The sequence below is a fragment of the Limulus polyphemus genome, unplaced genomic scaffold, assembly GCF_000517525.1.
Source record: "Limulus polyphemus unplaced genomic scaffold, Limulus_polyphemus-2.1.2 Scaffold1719, whole genome shotgun sequence".
Lineage (NCBI taxonomy): Eukaryota > Metazoa > Arthropoda > Merostomata > Xiphosura > Limulidae > Limulus > Limulus polyphemus.
This window is the reverse complement of record NW_013667329.1, coordinates 73352-83890: the sequence shown is the minus strand read 5'-3', so window position 1 is coordinate 83890 and position 10539 is coordinate 73352. Positions and strand designations below refer to the sequence as shown.

Below are 10539 nucleotides of genomic sequence, written 5' to 3'. Positions count from 1 at the left end.
TACTATTATTATTACTTATTACTTATTAATTTAATTAATTAATTAAGTAAGTAATAATAATAATAAATACTATAGTAGTATATATATATTTTTTTGTGTTCTAAAATGAATATTTGAAAGCTGAACAAATTATTTTTTTGAATACCCAAATAAGTGAGACTCAAAGAAGCTTAGGAACAGCTTTGCTTTATACATTATTAGAATTAAAATGAATTTTGAATGGGTACTCTTTTAATGAAATAATGAAAGCATTTCCTTGTTGAATTTGAACTCATGGTGTTAACAAAACAAGTGACTGGAAGTTTTTGAATGTAATTTACATATTGCAGGGCTTGTGTCATTTCCCCTACAATTCTACACTTCACCACAGGACTTAGTGTGCAAGCAGTGTAAAAGAAGTTGGAAATGATCTAAAAAAGAAACCTAAAGTATAAAGCTATAAGATAATAATCTAGACCAATGATTCCAAATTTTTTTCTCACCAAGGACCAATTAGGTCCAGTTCCAAAATTTCTTGGGACATTTTGTACAATCTTAATTTTTTAACTTTCTTGCTCCTGGTGCCATCAATTCAACCTAAAAATTGACCTTTAGAGTTTCCATACTATAACTTCTAATATGTTTTGTGTATATTTACGAAATTTCACAAGCCTTCATTAAAATTTTCCCATGAATATATGGAGTCAAATTGTTGACTGCTCTTAATGTAAAGTGATTTCCATGTTAAGATTTAAATTGCATTTGCCTAATTTCTAAAATCTCCTAAATAATGTTTTGTTTTCAGAAAGACTTTATATTAAATCAGTTGATTTAAACACCATAAAAAAATTAGGAAATGAATATAACCTACCTTTTTCTTTCTTTCTAGAGTGAGAACACAGCATGTACTGCAAATCCTTCTTTTTATGTAAATCTTTATTTGTTGTTATATATTTTTCAATAAAAGTATTGAACATGTAAAAATGAGGAACTTCTCAGTTTTAGCTTAACGAAACTCCCATAAAATAAAATATCTAAATTTCACAAGTCCAAGTCTAAGCATACCTTGCACATATTTTATGTGCTGTTTATGGTACGTCTACCTTGTGAGCACCCAGTGAGTAAGTTAGGTAACAGATTTAATGGGAGGATGCCAGAAAATGCCAACATGCTTCTCCCTCCAGTAAAGAATACTTCAGTGAGAGTAACAGGAAGAAGATTGTGAGTTGACAAATGATTACACAGAAGGAAGAGACAGGTTCGAGAACCACAAAAGGAAGAAGAGCAGGCCAAATAACAGCATATTGAACGAACAGGATATAGTAGGTGATTGGGCTCTGAAGGAGAATAAAGGTGGGAATGGAAGAATGAGATACAGGGATGAACACATTATCACCTTATACACCACAGATGTTTTATGGAGGAAAGCTCAATCCAGATAGAAAAGAATATACCAGTAATGAAATTGAAGGAAAAAAAGTGATGGCATACAAATCAAAAAGTAAGAAGGGAAAAGAAATAAGAAAATAAGTTGTTAAGAACAGATGGTATAAGAAAAAGGAGGCCAAAAGGGAGGTGGGGTAAAGGCATGGAGAAACACATTAAGGACCCAGTCAGGTAGGCTAAAAGAATGGGGAGAGCTGTGGAGGGAAAAAAACTGATTTAACTGGAAAACCAGAAAGTAGTCAAGATAACTGCCCAATAAACAGCATTAGTCAAGGTAGACCAGTCCTGTTCAAATGCCATGTGAAGAACACAAGTAGGTGCAGAAAAGATGGACAAAAAAGGTGAGAAAGATTGATGCCAAGATCAGTAATGATAAATACACCACTTCCATTGATAAACTCTTAAGGATGGTGGGCATAGAGAATGGGACAGGAAGAAGGCTACATATGATAAGACTCCTGACTGTCCAGCAAGGAACAGCACAAATCCAATACATGAAGACAGAGTTAAGACATGGCTGGATGGAAGAAAAAAATAAAAGGTTGAAAATGAAGGGCATGGGAGAGCAGAAGAGGAAGAGGAGGGAAGGAAGTCAGAAGTATTATCATACTTTAATTCATGATTCTATCTATCTTTACTGATATTATTTGTACATAAATATATATATATATAGTATTTCTACATACTAGTCCGAGTGCTAAGTGATTTCGAAGTTATGATTAAAAACACTCTTCTTTGTCTCAAAAATCTCAACTTTTATTTACGTAATCTCAAAACCTACTAAATAAATTTCAAACGTTTTTTTTCAGTAAAACTTTATATTTTATCTGTTATTTTTTCTACCCTAACTTTATACAAGGTTGGTCAACTTGAATGACCTTAAAACCACCAAAAAGAAATCAAAATAAATGTAAATTACCCTTTTTTCTTTCTTTCTAGTATGAATTCAGATTGTAATATGAAACTACATTTGTTTATCCTAAATAGCTTTAAACTCATAACAGTATACATCTATTTATACTTAAATTGTATTGTTTTATTGTCCCTTGAACACTGTCTAACTATTATTTTGGCTGCTATAAGTTGTAAAGCACTTGGCAAACATGCAACTATCAAATTACATTACGTACAAGTTAATTGTGAGTTGCTCGCAAACGTACATTGTAAAAACATTTTACAATATTGTTATTACTTATATGACCTAATCTATCCTTAACTAACATGAAAAGTTTGTCATTTTTACAGTTTAGTTAAGTTTTTGATAATAAATAATGAACACACATGAAAAATACTTACCTGGGTCTTTTTTTTTTTGCTGTTGACTGTTGATGACACTTAACCCTACTTTTTGTACTAATGGTAGTATTGCACTAAATAATTTTTTATCTAATTAAGTAATGTACCAAATAACATAGAATAATAACATACAAAAAGCAGACAATGTCCCATAACTATCACAATTTTTCTGGCTTTCTAACTATGTGACAAGAGGCCTTTAAAACTTCATCTAAGCTCATGGATGTGTTTCATGCAGAAATCAAGCTTGAACTGAAAGAGAAATTTACAATTCCTTTTTACTGAAAACAACATAATATAATTCATCATTTCATAGATAAAAACCTTGGCTTTCTATTGGTTATAAATACAATAGCATTGAATGTCAGAGAGAACTATTGGCAATTTCTGAAAGAGAGGATGTGACACATGGGCGTGGCAAGAGGAGTCTGGTTGTCAATTGCATAGCTCTGTAACCAATTAAGATTGAAGGCTATGAAAATTATGCTTTGCCTGAGTGATGATAATATTGTAATAAGTAATGTAATGTTAAATTTTGTACTTCTTAGATGAGTGGTAAATAAATTAGAGAAGAGAGAATGCCTGAAAAGCAAATGTAAGTAAGAACTTAAAACTTATATGATATTAATATATGGATTATTAGCTATGTTTTTATGCTTTATTTGTTGGCATACCATGACAAGAAAGTGGTTTAATTAGATTTTGAACATACTTCACAAAAACGTCATGACATACACAGAAAATAATGCCTGCCATGAGAGGGTTAACTTTTGTTTTTAAACTATTATCACATCTTTCATGTAATGTACATGTTTCTTTTGATTGTTTGTTTGTTTTTGAATTTCGCGCAAAGCTACCTGAGGGCTATCTGCGCTAGCCGTCCCTAATTTATCAGTGTAAGACTAGAGGGAAGGCAACTAGTCATCACCACCCACCGCCAACTCTTGGGCTACTCTTTTACCAATGAATAGACCATCACATATAATACCCCCACGGCTGAAAGGGCGAGCATGTTTGGTGGGATGGGGATTCAAACCCCTGACCTGCAGATTGCGAGTCGAGCACCATAACCACCCGGCCATTTCTTTTTCTTCAATGTCTCCAGTTATGACTGGATAGCCTCCAAGGTCAACTCTTCTGGAACATCCAGCTTACATGAGATTGATATTTGTACCTATATATTACACTGCACTCACTAATCATCACCCTTTATTCTCCTGAAGAAGAATAGCTAAATATTTGAAACAGTTTGAGTTTAGGGTCTTTTTTTGAAAATCATTACAAAAAAAGTTTTATATTTCATCATAGGGTCGACAGCAAAAGAAAAAAAAAAAGAGGTCAAACGTTAGTACTAAACTTCTTATTTTTGTATGTATATTTTTAGTTATTGTAACAAAAGTGTAAAATCTAGAAATCTATTAGGTGAGATTTGGTAAAATAATGAAAAATAATAGTAATAAAAGAAATTTTTCCATGAAATATGCTCACAAATACCTTGTAAATTCTGTCATTCAATACATTAACTTAAACTACATATTCACCAAGTGATTCACAGCTTGTATCATAGGATTATTAGTTAGACATGTTTAAAATATTAAAATCTACAAATGAACAGCATTTTATACCACACAATTAAAATCTTTATCTAAACCAATCACCAGCTGTAAAAGTTCAACATGGTTTCACATCATCTTCAGGAGTGTGAAAAACAGTTACTGTGTGTTATATAAGTACAAAACTATGGTTATATGACTACTAGTTTATAATTCATAGAAGAAGATCACGCCATCTACATACTTTATGATTTTCTAACCCTTCATCCTTATTTAATATCAAATTGTTTTTGCTGTGTTTCAATATCTGAATGGTTTCTCTAATATTTCTGGCAGTCATATAATTCAGTTGAGCCAAAATAACCATTTTTCCCCACTGGATGATATGTCCAGTATAATTTACATGTTCAGCTAATGCAGAGTTTTCATCTTTATTTTTAACACTTCCCTTGTGTTCATTTATTCTAAATTTAAAGTTTCTTCTGGTTTGACCATTGTATGCATGACCACATTCACATTGAACTTTATATATACCTGTTTTCTTCATTAGATTTATTTCATATTTAGCTTCATCTAATATTTAACTAATTTTATTGAAGGGTCTGTAAATGACAATAAGATTTTTGTTTCATTTTTTGAAGTTATGAAAAATAAAAATTTCATATGATAAACCTGGTATATATGGTAAAAACAACATTTCTTTTGTATCTATTTTATCAAATGTTGATTTTAGTTTACATTTTGTTCAACATTTATTTTCTTAAATCTCCTCATGGCTCTATCAACAATATGAGTCAAGAAACCTCTATCTAATGGTACAGGTTTAGTAATTAACAGTTCATTTTTTGAATCTGCTGAATTGGAACATAGTTTTAAGGACCTGTAAACATAAGAGTAAAAGCTGACATTTTTTGCAACTTTAAATGACATGATTCTTGGTGTGGTAGCACGATAACAGAAAAAAGGTTTGTGATAGACCATAGTTTCAAACCTATTCTTATTTTTCTTAACAAGTACATCCAAAAATGGTAAGCTGTTGCTTTCTTCAACTTCATGAGTAAATTGAACAGAGGATTCAAGGCGATTTAAGTAAGTAGCGAACTCTAGTAAGTTCTCTTTACTATGCCGCCACAACATGAACGTGTCATTGACATACCTAATTCATATTTCCGGTTTAAGTTTGGTATTCTATAAAGCAACAGTTTCAAACCTATCCATAAAAATGTCACACAAGAAAGGAGATAAAGGAGAACTCATAGCTAGGCCTATAGTCTGTTTATAGATCTTATTGTTAAATTGAAAATATGAGTTTTCAACACAAGTTTTTGTTAAGTTTATTGTGTCTAAAGTTTCAACGACTGTTACATTGCTTACACATAATGTCTTCAAAACAACTGATAGCTGTATCAATAGCTACTTTTGTGAATAGTGATACAATATCAAAAGATACAAATATATCATTACTATTTAAAATTCACCTTACATATTTGTTAAACAAATTCTATGGAAGTTTTAAAGGTATAAGTATTTTTATCACTCAAGAAAGAATACTTAAATGCTAAAAATTTAGCTACATTGTAGAAGGATGACTCTCCTATTTTGTGAACTTTTGGTAAAGCATAAAATCTTGGAATTAAAGACTTCTTGGAACCAACCATTTTTTCTCTGGGTGAGTTAGGCTTATACAGTCTTTAATTTTTTTCTTTAACCAGTTCATGAAGTCTTTTAAGAGGGCTGGTTTTAACCTTTTCATATATATACCATCGTTTAGTAACAGTTCAACATTCTTAGTATAGTCCACTTTATTTTGGGTAACTATTTGATCACCTTTATCAGCTTTACAAATTACAATATCCAAAGTGTTTAATGATTTTAAGATTTGTACATCTTTATTTTTTAAATTAACTTTAAAGTTACTTATTAACACTTTACATTCAGCTCAGATGATATCCACTTTATCAATATCCTTAATGTTATTCAAACCTATTTCCACTTCTGTATTTTCTGTTATTTTGGCTCAACCAAATAAATAACTGCTAGAAATATTAGAGAAACCATTGAAATAATGAAACACAGCAAAAACAACTTAAATAAAGATGAAGGGTTTGAAAACCAGAAAGTATGTAGATGGTGTGATCTTTTTTGAATTAAAAACTAGTAGTCACATCACCATGGCTTTTGTCCTTATATAGCACATAGAGCTCTGCTCTTCACCTCTCAGCTCTCCGACGCCACGAAATCCTTAACCATGTTGTCAATTCACGCACGGGTCCCGCTGAAAGAAAATGTTCAAAGACATCAATCAACACAGCGAAAGTCTCCTTATTTCTCTTCTTTTCTGTGTCTCTTCTCAGCTCTTCCCACTGCATGTGAATTCGTCATTAAGAAAATTAACCAGGCAAACTTTCACTCATGTAAGCATTTAATTCTTAAAAGCCTCAGACACTTAATTCTATTTAAGAAGTGGGGTGAAGAGAAGCAAAAGCTTCTGACTGCCCCTGGTTATATTTCATTCCCCAAAGGGAAATGAAATATACTTTTAATTTAAATTCCTACTATGGTTGGATTGGATTTTCACACCCCTGAAGATGACTTGAAACCATGTGGAAACAAGTAGAGTGACTTTTATGACTGTTGATCGGTTTAAATAAAGATTTTGATTATGTATTATAAAACGTTCTTGATTTCTGGATTTTAATATTTTAAATATATACACAAGTTCCTTGAGTTTTAACCTTTTAATAGTTAGACATGGTTCAAAGGACAATAAAACAATGAAATTAAGTAGGTATAGATTTAGACTGTTATAAGCCTTAGGTAAATTGAAATAAACAACTGTATTTTTATTTTTCTGTTACAATCCTCAGTTATTCTAAAAAGAAATAACAGGTAATTTAGATATATTTTCTATTTTATGTGGCAGTTATAAGTTGGTCAAATTGATGAAGAGTTAGGGAAAACATAATAAATAAAATATAAAGTTTTACTGAAAGAAAAAAATGTTTGAGATTTCTTTAAGAGGTTTTAGAGGTTGTGCAAATCAAAGTTGAAAACTCTAAGATGAATAAAAGTATTTTAAACTTAACATAAAAATCACCTTGCACTGAGACCAGTCAACATTCTGACTCCATATATTCATGGAAAATTTAAAAAAAAATATTTTAATAATAAAATCTCATTTTTTTGTATACAACAGATTTACACTGTTTACTAAAAGTTTCCAGTTTAATGAAGATATAGTTACTACAGAGTTATAGTATGCATAGTTTTATGATTACAAGATAGTTCAAAGGTGTGTCAAATAGACCAATTCATACTGAAATTGTTATAGTCAGTCAGAATTTATTTAACTTTACACCTAGGCTTGTATTTTTTTTAGTGTTCTCTGAATGTTTGTATTCAATAAAAATATTCATATTTTTTGCCTTCATACACTTTACATTTGTTGTCATTTCTACTTTTTTTTGGTTAATTTGACACCAATGCCAGAGACTTGGGTCTATTTTTAGGGAAAAAAAAAGCATAATCTAAATAAAATCAAAGCTGTTCATAATTATTCTTCTGGAACTTTCAAGCAAAAAGAATTCGTCAAGGGGATAAAAAAGGAATTGACAGACTATTTTACTGCTATCAGCCTTGAGCACCAAGGAAGGTAAAAATAGTGCATGCCCAACAATATTATGCAAGCATGAAGGTATGACTACTTACAATTTTATTGTTAAATGACAAAGGAAAGAATAGTGAATAAAATATTATGAATTAGATTAAAATTTAGGACTGATATGACAAAGATTATAATAAATGGGTATAATTATCAGTATTATTCAAAGGTCTGACAGACTTATGACTGGAAAAATGGATTGGTCCAATGACAATATTGGTAGGTCAGGGATATAAGAGTGCATATTGGGAATACTTTGTGTAAAAAGATATATGTAAACTAGATTAAACATGCTTCAAACAGGAAATCCCTGTGCACTACAAAAAAATTTAAAAATGAAAGGTTGAACTTTCAGTGACAACAAGGAAAGCAATTATTCTGTCACCAACAAGTGAACTACTCATAACAGGACTATTTTGGTATAATTTTAGATCTAGTTAAGTGACTTCAGTATGGTAGAACCAAACACTCCAGCTTGTCCTGAGGTATTATTAGTTGTCATGGATCTGAATAACATGGAGTTACCTTTAGTGACATGAACACAACAAACCATGAAATCAGAGTCAATTCTGGATGGAATATTACACAATGTGAAGTTATTCAAGTAGTACTTCCATATTAAAGAATATCAAAAGTAGTCACCTCAGGAAGTCTGATGTTAAATGTTTACAAGAAAGGAGTTTACAAACTAATTTATAAGAGCTGAATGACCAGAGCTCTAAAGTATTAGATCTGATCAACACTACAGATTATATGATTTGTTCATAGAGTGCTAAGGTGCTATTTTCAGTAGATCTCAAAACTTTGGCCAAACAAACAAAATGTCTCATGATATTGATATTAACTGATGATTATCCTCTATGCAATACTGAAGCGGCTGATGAATTTCCACAATTCAGTTGACCAGATAGCAAAGTGTCTCCAGAAACTTCAGGAGTAGAGTTTTAATATCATGCATTACCCTAGAATGAACCATTGAAATACTGATGCATTACACCAAGATCTTGTAACAAATAATGTAACTACTAAGAAAAGAGAGAAGCATAACATTAAAAATACGGATTTTTTATACTGTAACAAAGCAGAATTCAAGCTGATACATCCACAGATGATAAAGAATTATTGTGGTCCAACACTCAATTGAAAGATGTTCAAGCAAAGGTGCAAAGAAACTTTGTGGCAGATAGTGGATAATATAGCCTAAAGATGTATTGGGCACAGTAAGATTTATGTCTAAAAGAAAGTTTATGTTGAAAATGGGAGGATACCAATAGATGGAAACAACATAATCTCTACATTTCAAAGCACTCTGTCATCTCCATGATCTTCTAACAGTTGGGCATTTAGGTCTTAAGAAGCTATCTGAGAGGATAAGAGAATGTTTCCACTAGGTTGGATGCTATAAGTCAGAAAAAGATTGGTGGAAATCATGTGAACTGTGTTGTGAGCAAAAAAGTCCACAAAAGAAAAACAAAATGGCTAATTAAAGCACTAGCATGCTGAAACACTACTTGAGAAAATTGTTTTCTATAAACTTGGTCTTCTACCACAGTCTAATAGTGGGAATTAATATATCTTAGTAGCAATAAGCTTTTACCAAATGGTCAGAAGCATATGTTGTTCCTAATCAGGAAGCAGACACTATCAAGGAAAGTTGACGATTAATTAGTTTTGAGATTTGGGGTACCTATAGAACTTCACTCAGATCAGAAATAGAACATTGAATTAGCCTTCTTTGCTGAGGTTTGTCAAATTATTGGAATCACAGAGACTAGAACAACAGTCCTTTATCCTCTTTTCAATACAAAAATACACTTTTAAGTCAATTAACCATTTATCCACTCCCATGCACGAGTTATCAAAAATTTATAATTGAAGCTATAAGCATCACGAATGTTTGATAGAGAATTATAAATGCTACTAGACATTCTACACTCACACCCTGAAGAGCATCACATTGTAGAGCCTTACACAGAGTATAAAGTGAAACTAAAGAAAACTACTAATGCCATATATGATTTCTCTAAGAAAGAGCTTAAGATAAGATAACAAATCCCTATGATGTAAATCCTGATAACAATAGATCTTATCAATGTAACCAAGTATGACTGTATAATCTACACCAAAAGAGGAGATCTAAAAGTTAACTAGATGTTGAGAAGTACCCAATACAAAAGAATCAATGAAGTTGTTAACAGAATCCAGAAGAATAGATAGTCCAAGCCAAAAGTTACTCACTGTGATCATCTTTGGAAGTATGTTGGTAGCAGAATGGTCAAATAGTTAGCTTCAGAGAAAAAATCATCAGTGGTAAGTCAACCTATTGTTGAAACCACTTACACAGTATTATCAAGGATGTGTTACTAGTAGATTCACTCAACCATCTAACTGAAGAGAACTTCCCCAGTGACATGACATTAAATGTTGAAAAAAAGCAAGAGGTCATTCCATCTTTATATCAAATGCCACAAAAAAATAATTACCAAAACAATTTGGTGACTGGACAAATTAGAGACAGTGACTGAGAAAAGAAAGATTTTGTTTTGCAAACTCTTTCAATACGGGGTTGGTAAATGTGATGACCTTGTAACCATTTTGTGCTTG

At 31.5% G+C, this 10539-nt stretch overlaps 1 protein-coding gene across 3 annotated transcripts in view; it reads right to left on the bottom strand.

Moving 5' to 3' along the window:
• LOC106464687 (TBC1 domain family member 10A-like) overlaps window positions 1-10539 on the bottom strand; it is a 134034-nt gene that overhangs the window by 82924 nt on the left and 40571 nt on the right. The window lies entirely within an intron of this gene.